The sequence below is a fragment of the Globicephala melas genome, chromosome 9 (assembly GCF_963455315.2).
Source record: "Globicephala melas chromosome 9, mGloMel1.2, whole genome shotgun sequence".
NCBI classification, from domain to species: Eukaryota; Metazoa; Chordata; class Mammalia; order Artiodactyla; family Delphinidae; genus Globicephala; species Globicephala melas.
The window spans coordinates 26,203,611-26,216,266 of record NC_083322.1 but is presented as its reverse complement, the minus strand read 5'-3'; the positions used below and the strand labels follow the sequence as shown (position 1 = coordinate 26,216,266).

General features: G+C 38.7%; 1 long non-coding RNA gene across 6 annotated transcripts in view; it reads right to left on the bottom strand.

The window, feature by feature from the left end:
• Window positions 1-1,020: 1,020 nt before the first annotated feature.
• Window positions 1,021-12,656, bottom strand: part of LOC115853903 (uncharacterized) — a 37,279-nt gene continuing 25,643 nt past the window's right edge. For 3 of the 6 annotated variants that reach the window (XR_009565269.2, XR_009565273.2, XR_009565272.2), the window contains one exon: window positions 3,912-6,355. This is a non-coding gene — a long non-coding RNA (uncharacterized lncRNA). Of the gene's footprint in view, window positions 1,110-3,911; window positions 6,356-12,656 lie in introns of those variants that run through there. The other 3 variants (XR_009565274.2, XR_009565271.2, XR_009565270.2) reach the window with 3 other exon arrangements.

The window sequence follows — 12,656 nt, the reverse complement described above, 5'->3', positions numbered from 1 at the left end:
AATGTAATAAGTGTTTTAAATGTTTATATAATTTTCATATTAGTGATTCACATCCTTTATATTGTTTATGAAAAATCTTTTCTTTTGTATAGGGTGTTTATGGAAGAGAAGGAAATCTAGAAACTCTGATTTTAGGTCCAACATCACTACTAATATTTATGAGTTATGACAGGCTCATTATAAGTACATATTGTTATATCTTAGGGTATATTCATAGATGCACTATTAGCTAAAAACATGGACTATTTTTAAAAACTAATGTATTGTATGTGATCCATGCATAAAAGAACTTTATGGATTTAGAATGACTGAAGAGGGCTTCCCTGGTGGTGCAGTGGTTGAGAGTCCACCTGCCGATGCAGGGGACACAGGTTCGTGCCCCGGTCCGGGAAGATCCCACATGCCGCGGAGCGGCTGGGCCCGTGAGCCATGGCCGCTGAGCCTGCGCGTCCGGAGCCTGTGCTCCGCGACGGGAGAGGCCACAGCGATGAGAGGCCTGCGTACCGCAAAAAATAAATAAATAAATAAATAGAATGACTGAAGAAACGATGGAAAATATTTATAGTGATTTTCCAAGTGGTGCATTGTGTTTGTGTGGGTTTTATTTTCATATTTTTTAAAATTTCTATAATTAATGTTATCTTTAAAGTAAGGAAAAGTAATTTTTTAAAAGAAAATTGTTTGATTAGAATTAACCAAAGTTGGATTCACTAATGCTCTTCATTCCACCTGTAAAACACAGGCTGCAGATGACCTGTCCAATCGCTGATAGACTATCCTCTAGGTAACCTGGGCTCTTCTGCTTTCTTCTTTTGTTTTTTTTTGGTACGCGGGCCCCTCACTGTTGTGGCTTCTCCCCGTTGCGGAGCACAGGCTCCTGGACGCGCAGGCTCAGCGGCCATGGCTCACGGGCCTAGCTGCTCCACGGCATGTGGGATCTTCCCAGACCAGGGTACGAACCCGTGTCCCCTGCATCGGCAAGCGGACTCTCAACCACTGCGCCACCAGGGAAGCCCTGCTCTCTTCTTGCTCCTTGACCTATGTTACTTACCAAAGTCAAAATCAGTTGTGCTTGTTTCTTTCCCTGTGAAAGCCAGTTGTTCTTGTCACTGTAATTACATAAATTAACATTATATAAAAATTGATGAGACAACTGTAAAATGTTATGATAAAAACTTAAAATGCTTACACTTTTAGATTGCTTTACAAGTGTTAACTTCTTTTTCTACTATGATGAAACTCAAACTGGAAATGTGAATGATGCATTATGGGTGTGGTTTGTGTAAAAAAGAAGATGAGGACCTTCAATCAGAAGACACCACTCAAATTCTTGGCCTCATCTCAAAAGATTGGTGACTAAACAATAAATTTGTATGTTTTAGATTAAAATACAATATTTAAGGTAAGTATTAATCACTTTTTAATGCTTCTTCACATTCACTGCTTTTCAGTGATGTAACCAACAACAGGTTCTACTCATCAGATAAGAGAATTTCTATTATAACTATTTATTTAGATGCCAGTGTATTCAGTAATCATTCTGTGGCTCCTTTCTTACTATGTCTTACACTTGAACCTCTAATGTTTTAATTCCTTTCAAGTCCTTCTTTAATTATCAACGAAGCATAGATATACCCTGAAGTATAATAACCTGAAAGAAAAGATCTTGAAGACAATTATCTCAGAAGTACCCCATCAACAATCTGCTTTTAATCTTGACTATTATTCTCATTACTGTTATTTTCAAGGGAATTCATTCTTGGTCAAATCAGTCCATTCACCCAACTTTGTTGCCCCATACAGAGCAAAGGATTATTACTCTAGTTGATAGTTTTGAATAGTAAAAGACATTTTTGTCTTGACCAAATTAAATGAAATGTTACTGTTTCTCAGAATGATTTATTAGAGAAGTGTACAGATTATGTCACTATTTTAAGTGCTTACTAATTCAACGAATATTCACTGACGGTTATGCACAAAACAGTGCAGTGTGCTTACACGTACATTTAAAAAAAAAAGAAAAAAGAGATCTTATCTCAGGAAGCTCTATATGCCTATTGTCCTAGCTTTAAGGAAGGTTTCTTTTGATGATTTTAAAACAAGAAATATGAAATAGACTATGTAAAAAGTGAAGTGAAATAGTAGAGCTAAAATATTCTCTGATGAAAGCATCTTTCCCTAAAAAATATGGGGGCATATGCATGAATTTTTTTTAATTGACGAGAAAAATAAGAAAATAAAAATGACAAGAGGAACTCTCAGGATTTAAGTTAAAGGTTATTGTTGTTTTAATCTGTAATCAATATCCTGAAAATTCTTCATGGTTTTCTGCTAAAACCTGTACGTTGAAACAATGCCTGACATATTTTCTCACTGCATGTCTTCAGCACTGCATGGCTGCTAATGACAGCATTTGCTCAGTCTTCCCTGCAGGAGATCTACAGCCTTTGGGGTGGAGAATTTTCTATAACAGCAGACCTGCCATAGCTGATCTGTCAGGGGGAGTCAGACAGGCATTCCGCTCCCCGAGGACAACAAGAAAACAAACAAAAATTAAGCAAAATGCAAATATTTTCATCAAAGGCACTCGGCAAATGATTCCCTAAGGAATCAAAAGCAGGGGCAGGAACGAATCACACTTCATTCACCGAAATCTTTACATTTCAGTACTCCAAACAGATAAATTAAACCATCTATTATGTCTTCTGATGTTCAGTTGCACTAACATATGAGCTGGAAATTTGGCCAACATTACATGCTTTCACACACGGCTCATATTCACCTTTCACCCTTTCTACAAATATTTATCAAGCTTCTCCAAAGCACAGTGCTGGGCTCTGGGGGAATGTAATGGTGAGCAGAAACTGACAGGGACTCTCCCCTACAAACCCCAGGGTCTAATGGGGATGGGGAAGCTGGCACAGAAAGTGCTTGCACAAGCAAATGTGAAATTGCAGTGGAGACAAATTTGATGGTGAGCTATGTGATGCTTAGACTCTATGAAAGCCTGAAGGTCAAAGAGAACTTCTATAAAGAGGTTCTGAAGAATTCTTAGACGTTAACTACTCAACAGGGGAAGGGAGGATGCACCAGGTAGAAGAACATCCATGTCTTAAAGGTATGGTGGCAGGAGAGGGTATGATCAGTTGAGAGACTGAAAGGAGGTCACTGTGGCTAAAGCAGAGAGTGCCAAGGAATTGCAGAATGCAGTGGGGCTAAAGAGCAGTGATGGAGGCAGATCATGAAAGACCTCATAGGCATGGTAAAGGGTTTTGACTCTATCCCGACATATATATAAAGTCAACGGAGTATTTCAGGTGTGTATGTGTGTACATGATGGTATGTGTTTGCGTGAGGTGTCATGCTATTTGAGTGGTGTGGCATGATGAAGTTTGCATTCATACTCTATACTTTAATCATTTCTTAATTTTACTGACAGACAGCAGTCCCTATTAACAGTTTCTTCATGTTGTAAGAATAATTGGAGTTGAATATAAAGTGGTTTTATATCTAGATTGTGGAAAACATAAATATGGCATCCTATATAAAGAAAGTATTGGGCTTCCCTGGTGGCACAGAGGTTGGGAGTCCACCTGCCAATGCAGAGGACACGGGTTCTGAGCCCTGGTCTGGGAGGATCCCACATGCCACGGAGCCGCTGGGCCCATGTGCCACAACTACTGGGACTGCGCTCTGGAACCTGCAAGCCACAACTACTGAAGCCTGTGCACCTGGAGCCTGTGCTCTGCAACAAGAGAAGCCACCGCAATGAGAAGCCCGTGCACTGCAAAGAAGAGTGGCCCCCGCTCACCACAACTAGAGAGAGCCCGCGCACAGTAATGAAGACCCCATGCAGCCAAAAAATAAAATAAATAAAATAAATTTATTTTTAAAAAAGTATTAAAACCGTATATATAAAAACACAATCACAAGTTTTGCATGTTTTCATTTGTAATGTAAGGCAACTGAATGGCATTTTAAAACATATGATTTGCATTCAAAAATAGTATAGTTTGCTATTCTTAACATGAAGAAAATCAAGAGAAAGCTCATTCTGACTAAAACCAATTAAATATTTGAATAATCATCTTTAAGCATACACACTGTTGTTCCTGAGAAAAATAAAGAATAAAATATTATGTAACCACCAGTATTAGTTACATTCAAAGATGAAGTATTGCTTTTTTAGGAAACTTGGGATATAGTAAAATGTACGAGGTTGGGAATATGAAAAATCCGAATATACTCTAAGTATAGTATATTAAATAATAATATACCAAATAACAAATAACGATAACAATAACAATAATAACTTGCTGTTAGGAGTGACTTTAGCAATAAAGAGAACCCAGCTCATAGAATATTATCTTTTCTTGTCGTTTTAGTAATATAGTAACATGACCAATATTATTCATGTCACGGAATTCTAGTTTTTAATTGATTGGGTGCCCATGATGGGCCGGGTGCTTTAAACGTTTCCACATCGAATCTTTGTGAGCTAGTTGTTTGCAGTAGGGACCCTCCTAGAGCTTGAAGCCCAGGCCTGCTGAAGCCTGATCATGGGTAATAGAACCTCGCTTCATCCCACCTCCATGTAAACACTCAGAAAGGTGCTAATTTTGTTTTGTGCTAGTTATTTGCACCTAGTCAGGAGGCAGGCATATAGCCAGAGTCCCCAGGACAGCCTGACTGATACCAGTAATAGGGTATTAAAACACTCTTGAAAATGGCAAAGCAAGTTTCTCCCAGCTAGCAGGATCCTCACTCCACCCAGGCAGCACACCCGAAGCTGCATAATCTCATTGGAATGTGGGGCAGTACGAGAAGCCATCCTGGTCTCTGAAACCTCACTGTGTAAACCCTTGCTTTCCGTAACTATTCTCTGTTTTTCCCGTTGCTGTAAATTTCCTTTCCATTTGCCACTAAAACCTTGTGTCTCTCTGTCAATCACATTACCATTCCATTGTGACAACATAGAAATTTTCATACTCACTTTAGAAATGAAGACACAGAGGCTCTGAGCATTACAGTAACTCATCCAAATTAACGAGCAACAGTGTTGAGGTCCTGATAACACAGCTGTGGTCTTTGCAGATATATCTGTTAAAAAAGGTCAGGGAAGCTGATGGAACAGTTATAGGATAAGCATTGTGAATAAAAGAAGAAATCAGTTTCATAAATGTGTACCTGTGACACTGAGTGGAGAAAATTTCAATTGTTTCTTTTCATGTTGCATATAAAAACCATATGATCTCATGAATATGTTTATTTTACCATCAAACTAAGTTCTATGAATATGGGAAATATGTCTATGTCATTCATCTGTGTAAGGCCAGTATCAAGCAAAGAGCCATGCACGTCATAGTCATGTAATATGTACTTAAATTCTTAAATTTTCAAAATGTATTTGACCTGAAATATTTCATTATTTAATTCAGGTGTAAAGATGTAGTTTGTCATTTGGAGGATATATTAAATGTGATGTTTCTGTGAGGGTGATTTTGGACGAGATTTCCATGTAAATTGGTGAACTTTGAGTAAAGCAGACTGTCCTCCATACACTGGGTGGGCCTCATCCAATCAGTTGAAGGTCTGAATAGAACCAAAGACTGACCTCCCCCAAGCAAGAGGGAATTTTGCTGCAGACTTCAACTCCAACTGGTGGACCATGCTGGTAGCTAATTAGTGTGCTCGTGTCTGCTCCCTCATGTACTCCAGCAGAACATCTATTAGGAAGTATTCTAAGGAGATAAAGCAACTGCTTACAATGCTTGGAGTGTGACATTTACATTGAGTTTGAGCTAGATTTTATCGAGTATCGAATGAAAAAAAGGTAAGTTCAATCAATGTCGTCCACCCACAGTGGTGGAAAAACCTGTCCAAACTAAATTTTCATCTCCATGAGGTCAGAGGCTGTGACTGTTTTTTGCCAACTACTTATATCCCTGAAGCTCAGTGCCAAGCCTGACACTTAGTGGGCACTGAAAAAATATTTACTAAATGAATGAATACATGAGTGAAGGTTGCTGTGTCCACCAGGTTTCCAACAGGCTACCTATGACACAGTTGAATTAGGATAATTTGAGGAGGGTTTATTTATCAAAAATCTAATTAAAAGGGGAAGTGAAAGGACAGGGCAGAAACCCAAGCTAAAGAGATGGTGGGAAGTAAAATTACCAAAACTCAGAAAGAAAGAGTGGGTCAGCCGGCACAGAGCAGTGACCTTCTTCCTGCATCCTCCCAGAATTCCCATTTGCTAAACCTGACTTGAGGGACCAGGATCTCTGTTGACTTCGTTCAGGCAGGTTAGCCTCAAGGGGGTGTGACCAGCGGAGAGGAGGGTGGAGTGTGGGTCCTGAAGAGCAAACAGAGACACTGCATTGTTGTCTTAACGGAAGGACTGCACTGCCCTCCTGAACAGATATCCGATTAACAACACAAGTGCAGTGTGCACGCTCACACACTCACGTGCGTGTGCACACCCACACATTGCACAGAGCCTTCTTTTAATTACTGTGGTTTGATTGCTGTTTTAAAAGAAACATGGAGGGCTTCCCTGGTGGCCCAGTGGTTGAGAGTCCGCCTGCCGATGCAGGGGACACGGATTCGTGCCCTGGTCCGGGAAGATCCCCCATGCCGCGGAGCGGCTGGGCCCGTGAGCCATGGCCGCTGAGCCTGCACGTCCGGAGCCTGTGCTCCGCAACGGGAGAGGCCACAACAGTGAGAGGCCCGCGTACAGCAAAGAAATAAAAAATGAAAGAAACGTGGAAACAATTTACCTTATTTTGAAATTAGAACAGGAAACACAATCTTATTCATTTATTTTTAAACTATAGGTCCATTTTACATTGTCCTCAGTGAAGAAACAAGAAAGGAGATAGACAAAGGGAAAGGGAGAGAAAAAAATAGAAAAGGCAGAGAGACAAACTAAGAAACAGATCAAGAAAGATGGTAAAGGAGACTCATGGATCAGGGGACCTCGAGGAAAGAACAGTGTGGGCCTAAGGAGAGATGGTCAGGGCGGGGGAGTGAGCCAGGGAAAGAGGTGGGGGTGGGGAGAAGGGGAGGGGCCATAAGACATAGCCTTGGACCCAGGAAATAAATGGGTCAGTTGTTAGGAGATGTGCACAAGTGTAGGACTGCAGGCAAAGCTGTAGCCTTTTTTGTTTTTGCGGTACGCGGGCCTCTCACTATTGCGGCCTCAGCCGCTCCACGGCATGTGGGATCTTCCCGGACCGGGGCACGAACCCGCGTTCCCTGCGTCGGCAGGCGGACTCTCAACCACTGAGCCACCAGGGAGGCCCAAAGCTGTAGCCTTTTAAACTTGAAAAGATGTTGGGGAAAAGTGCTTTGTAAAATTTATGTATTAGTTTCTGGAAAAAAATATGCTTGAGATTTTGACTTAAGTAGTTAAGTCGAAGTAATTCATTCAATTTGGAAGTGAAACAAAACGTACTTCCATGGGACGAAAATAATTCTTACATAATTTTTTTTCCTTTTAACTCAAGTAACTTGGACGTAACTTTGCCAGGAAAAAATAGAAGAGCAATATTACCCACAAATTGTTTTTCTCCTTCCTTTCTTACCCATTACTTCCTGTTTCACCATATTGCCTTACTGGCCACGTGTGTGTATCTATATCTATCTAAATCTCTCATACAGGCATTAGTTTCTTTATACCTATATAAATATAGATACATATATATGTTTTTATTTGTTCTAATAAATACCATATAAGTGTGAATAATTTTAACTCCTCAGATGACTTTTCCACCTGCAATGCCCCATCCTGCACATTTGACAACTCTGTAGCCTGAGACTCAGAACTGGAAATAAACATCACAGTGATACAGCTAATTAATGGTAAACCCAGGACCCAGGGCTCCTCACCTTCCTGCTTTTTCCTCTAGGGCGCAAACTGCCTCCCTAGCTAAAGATTTTAGCTGGAGGTCAATTTGCCAATAAATGCCTTTTCATTCCATTTTACTTACTTTTCTTTGAAAACATACATAACCCTTCAATTATTTTCTGAATGTTAGAAACCTATTGAAAGATGTATCATTTCAACATGATAACCTATGTTTATAGATGTTTTTTTCATTTATTTCTGAGAACAAATTTAATATGAACTATTTAACTCATCCTGTCACAATTAAGTGTCAACCCTGTTTTTACTTTCAGCCTATTGCTGAAACTAAGAAATGCCCACTGATTTGCTAAAATCAAGAACATAGTGTTCTTTGGGCATTAATAACAGTGACTGGGATAAAAGGATGAGCATCTCAAAGCCCCTATAATGTAGAGTTACATAAAACTAACTCAGAGGACAGGATTAAAGGTAACAGTTCGGTTAAAAATAGACCTAGAAGTTATTGGTATAGTCACTCACTCTTAAGGCTGGGAGTATGCGAATATCCCTCTCATTGTTAACTAAAATAAATAAATGTTTCCATGCTATCAATACTACTTTAAGAAATGAGGCTCATGACAATCATAGTGCAATTTAAAGGAGGATTAAAATAATGGGGGAGAATTCTAACTGTTGAGTTCCCAAAACATAGAGCCAGAACCATTCTTTAAAGGGCAAAGATAGTTCAAAGCTTCAACCCTCCAGAGATCATGAACTTTAATGTTGTATTTCAAACTGTTAAAGGACATGTGAAGGAAGGGATCCAAAATTCAATGTCTACTGCATTTTCAGAGCTGTGAATTCCTCCACCTTCTAGAACCCTACTCAGGAGTAAATGCTGCCCTAATTACCTAGGGAAATCTAGTCAGAAAGCATTCATAAAGTTAGTATAGGTTGCCTCCAGAACTCTTAAGATTGCTGGCTGGGAATGCACTTGGATGCACTTACTGGGTTGAAACCCTCCTTTTTTAAGTTCTGAGTGGACACTGTAACTTCAGTATTCCTCCAAAGCTATTTGGAATCTCTGAGAACCTCAACAGAACTGAGAAAGGTCCTCCCGCCCGGAGCTATGATAGGTCTAATTTAGTTTCTCAAGGTCTCCAGTAGGACTCCGCCAAGATGCTGCTTGAACTTGTGCGGTGTTTCCTCTGACTGGGCTGGCTTCTCACACCTGATTTGCTCCTGGAGGATTAAACCAAAATACTGTGGGGAAGAGCGCCCTCTCCTGCCTTACAGTAGGAAATGCACTGCGTCGGATTGCCAGGGTGGATCAATTTACCGCGTCCCGCTGCCAAACTGTTGAATTTGATCGCATGAGGTTTGCGTCTTAGTTTGGCTAGATCTTTTTTATATTTATAGTCCTTGATTTGGAAATCCAAGTTTTATGTATAAACAAATGCATAATTAAAACATCCACTATATAAACAAAATGTATAATTTGCACACTGGCTACAGATTTTCTTCAGAAAAACAACAATTATTTCATATGAGGTTTTGGAATTAATAGAAATCTGTTCAGTTGTGACTTATGTGCAATTCCAATCTGAGATTGTTACAGAGGAGATTGTGACAGTTAATCAACATGCAAATGACATGTTTATGGATGAGTTAAAATGAATTCTGACAGATGTACTAGTGCCAAATATTAAAATTTAAAGCCTTAATCTTGTAGTGAAAATGACACAAACCACAGAAAGATCTGCTTACCTGTAGACATACTGAAGATGAAGAGAGTTTAATTAATACGTGTCAGATAATTTTTCATTTATTGATAATAGGTGAAATATACAGTATAAATACTCAAAATGCTGGAAGTAAGAAAACACTCTAGTATTCAAAAACCTCACTTGCCACTTCCGTCACAATTCATTGTTATAAGATTCACTCCAGTAAATAGAGGTTTTGGGCTTGTCTGCAGAATTAAAGTGACTATATTTAAGTGACCATTCTGTGACAGAATTATTTTTTTCATTTCATAAATATTTGAAAATGTACTACTGTTTCTGAATCTTAATCACGAAAGTTCAACTTTCATTAGGAACATTACAAGATTCTGAATAAAAGAAAGGAATTGTTCTGGGAAAGTATGAGATTAAAAGATAAACACAAAAGTAATTAATGTTCACTAGTGTCACTCATCTGTTCTTTATTTAATTCTCATCACTTGTGGAAGATCCTCAAATTAATATGAATTAACACTGAGTACTCTATAAATATTAGCTGCTATTATGTACTAGGCACTGGCTCATTTTTTACTTTTTTTTTTTTTTTTTTGCGGTACGCGGGCCTCTCACTGTTGTGGCCTCTCCCGTTGCAGAGCACAGGCTCCGGCCGTGCAGGCTCAGCGGCCATGGCTCACGGGCCCAGCCGCTTCGCGGCATGTGGGATCTTCCCGGACCGGGGCACGAACCCGCATTCCCTGCATCGGCAGGCAGACTCTCAACCACTGCGCCACCAGGGAAGCCCACTATTCCATATTAAAGTGCACTAATGAAGGGTTTATTTCTTTCTTTTCCTTCCTTTTTGGTTAAATTATCCATTGGTCATTTTAATGGCAATGTCCATAGCGGGAGTTAGACGTGTGGAAATGCTGCCATCGTAAATCTAAGTCTCTTTTGAGAGGACCATCCTCATACATTTTTAATGAAGTAAACTTTAAACCCTTCAAAACTAACAAATGTCTGTGGGAAATCATCCAAGTAATTACATTTTTGCATATTTGCAAACTTAGAGTATATCTGAAAATACTTTTAAGTACATTGTACAAATGAGAGAATCAGATTGTAAATGTTTTGTTTTCAAATAAATGGATCGAATGTTTTTGTCTGACATGTAATTATGTATCACAGACTAAAATCTTATGGGGCCTGCCTATTTAGGGATCCAAACATAGTGGGTCCTCAATACCTGTTTTTGCGGAGTCCATGAAAGAGTAGGAAAAAATTTTTTTCCTTTATTTATTCAAATTACATATTATTTAAAAGATTCTTTTTTAAAAATCAGTTTAAAGAATTTTAAGAAGGAATTCAAATCCTATAAAAAAGAAAAAATTCTAAGCAAATATTATTTTTGAAAGTTTGTTTCACTGCCCATCGGAAGGTTACTGTTCACTTCCTATCCATTTTGTTCCAGGCTACTAAGAAAAAAACACTTAAATTCCCTGTGGATGGATAATCAGTAAGTTCCCCCAAAGGCTGGGAATCATGTTGTTTGGAGACATGCATAAACATTGCCACAACTAATCCAAAAGCCACGTACACACACTTACTGACTAGAATTCCTTTCCTTCCTCAGCATTTCCATTTCTCATCTTTCCTCTGAATTCTTTTCCTCTTTTAATTTTCTGTTCCTCTACCTCTATATGTTTTTTGGTCTATCAGTTTTTTTCTTCAGGCAGTCTCTTAGTTTTTCCAGCATCTTCACTGTGTGTGTTTCTCCTAGTCTTCTTTCCTTTTGTATTATCTGACATTTATCCTTTTGTTCTCTTTTTGCTCATGATATTACCTGCCATTTCTATCTTTTTAAAATGTTATTGAAATACAGTTGACATACAATATTATGTTAGTTTCAAGCGTACTACACAGTGATTTGACATTTGCATTATGAAATGATCACCACGATAAGTCTAGTAACCATCTGCCCCTATACAAAGTTATAATATTATTGACCATATTCCTTCTGCTGGATACTCCATCCCCATGGCTTAATTATTTTATAACTGGAGGTTTATACCTCTAAAGGTATAAACCCTTCCCCTTCCCCTCTTTTGCTCCTTCCCAGCCAACTCTCCTCTGGCAACCACCCTTTTATTCTCTGTATCCATGAGTCTGTTTTCCTTTTAGTTTGTTTGTTTTGTGTTTTAGATTCCACGTATAAGTGATATCATACAGTACTTGTCTTTCTCTGTCCTATTTATTTCACTTAGTATAATACCTTCTAGATCCATCTATGTTTTCACAAATGGCAAGACTTCGCATATTTTTAGTGACTGAGTAATATTCCATTGTGTGTGTGTGACGTTCACACACACACACACACACACACACCGCATCTTCTTTGTTCATTCATCTATCAACGGACACTTAGGTTGCTTCCATATCTTGGCTCTTGTAAATAAAGCTGCAGTGAACAAAGGGGTGCATATAGCTTTTGTGAAAAGGTGAAATTGCTGGATCGTATGGCAGTTCTAGTTTTAATTTTTTTGAGGAGCCTCTGTATTGTTTTCCATAGTGACTGCACCAATTTACATTCCCACTAACAGTGCAGGAATGCCCCTTTTCTCCATATTCTCGCCAACACTTGTTTGTTGTCTGTTTTGATAATAGCCATTCTGATAGGTATGAGATGACATATCACTGTGGTTTTGATTTGCATTTCCCTGATGATCAGTGTTGAGCATCTTTTCATGTGTCTGTTCGCCATTTCTATCTTCTTTCCTTATCGTTCATACTACCCATTTTCTCCTTCATAACCACAACCACTCCCTTTATCTCTCTCTTTTTTCCCACAAAGATGAAGCAGTACTATCATTTTACTTTACGTCCCATGTTAAGTTTAATTTTCACTCTAGTTTCTTCTGCTTTTATAGCACTTTTTCCTTTCCAAGGAATAAACATTAAATTCAAAGATAAGATTCAAATTTATTATTTACTTTCATATTAATTATGATTAGCATATTTTCTCCTGTTTAATAAAAGAAGGATATTTTACTGAATCATATAAAATGCACTCAATTTAGATCTCTGCC